At 41.6% G+C, this 1,432-nt stretch overlaps 1 long non-coding RNA gene across 1 annotated transcript in view; it reads left to right on the forward strand.

Annotated features, from left to right (window-relative positions):
* Window positions 1–372: 372 nt before the first annotated feature.
* Window positions 373–1,432, forward strand: part of LOC125850978 (uncharacterized) — an 8,382-nt gene continuing 7,322 nt past the window's right edge. Inside the window, exons 1-2 of the long non-coding RNA XR_007444866.1 lie at window positions 373–498; window positions 932–1,008. This is a non-coding gene — a long non-coding RNA (uncharacterized LOC125850978). The remainder of the gene's footprint in view (window positions 499–931; window positions 1,009–1,432) is intronic.

The raw sequence follows: 1,432 nt of genomic DNA on the forward strand, positions 1-1,432 counted from the left end.
ACCTTCTTGGAAGACGTGCTCAGATGAAAATTCTGACAGTTAGGTTAGCTTCGGAATATCGATTTTGGTCTAGAACGACCCTTTGTTCACTTCCTGAGGCTTTAGATGGCAGTTGTGGAATCTAGCTCAAAACGATACTGGGTGTGGGACCCACTTTTCATTGAAGCGATCTCCAAATGGAAATTCCGCCATCACCGTTGAGTCCGAAATATCGTTTCCAATCGGATTCCATATATGGTTTGTATTTTTCCGACTCCGAACGAGTCCAAAACATCGGAATTTAAGTTTGAAGGGTTGTAGAATTTTAACGCGGCGGAGGGAAATCTGGAAATTTCCAGATTTTAGGACGATTTTCGTCCTTTTTTTTCCCTCAACTTCAATATAAGATTTCTCCTTCATTTTGAGTCCAAATTAGGTGCTTCAAAAGGCTAACTTCAAGAGAATTTCGTGGGGAATCTAGCGGTGATCTCAGAAACGCGAGGGGAGGCTTCGTTTGAGGTAAGGAATCGATTTTAGCCACTGCTAGGGTGATGCTCGGATTGAATTGTTGTTGAATTTTGAAATGTGAGATATTGATCATCTTAGGTCCGTTTTGAGTCATTCTTGAGGCTAACTTGTAGAGTTTTTCGCAAGGATTGTCGTGGTATAATCTGTTTGGATTGAAAGGGTCTCGTTTTTCCAGAAATTGGTGATCAAGGGGCTGCCCATTTTAATTGTTGTGGCTGATTTGCTATGTTTGAGGCATCTGTTTGTACTAAATTTTGGGGTATTAGTTTAGTAAGGTATTTGGGACGTTTTCACATATTCGTTTTCGAGATTCCACCTGTGGGCCCCACAACCCCATTTTAGACCCGATTTTGGGTCCCTCTCTGAAAAATATAATTTTAGTGTCAAGATATTCGTAATGACGAGGTGATTAACCTTTTTTTAGTGGGGAAGCATTTGGAGACCGTTCGGAGGGGAAAAGTTCCAGTACCGTGAGTTGGAGCACGCGTGGTCGACTTTCAGGTAGGCTATGGCTTTCCATCGTGAGATTGAGCATGTTTAGGCATTTGTTTATTGATTTGCTTGAGTATGGAGGGGTTCGGGTGTCGAGCATGCTAAATTTCTATAATCCCTGCCTTAGACCTTATTTCGGGAAAGTGTTGGATTATGACAGTATGTCTCTTGATATTATTGAATATCCATATCTTGTGGTGTATATGATAATATTGATTTGAAGTATGGTTGGCCTTAGTCTAGGCTTAGACTAGTGTTGCCATAGACTTGCGAGGTTTTGAATGTTGTTGGGCAGTAGAACTTTTTCCGACGTCGTTTCGGACGGTCAGCTCCTTGTAGACTGATATAACAGACTTGAGTCTGATAGTCTGAGCCTTAGCTAGACGGTAACTCAGCTTATGACCTTGTATCCATAATGCCCTGCTTTTCTATC

This window comes from Solanum stenotomum, chromosome 1 (assembly GCF_019186545.1).
Source record: "Solanum stenotomum isolate F172 chromosome 1, ASM1918654v1, whole genome shotgun sequence".
In the NCBI taxonomy this organism is placed as follows: Eukaryota; Viridiplantae; Streptophyta; class Magnoliopsida; order Solanales; family Solanaceae; genus Solanum; species Solanum stenotomum.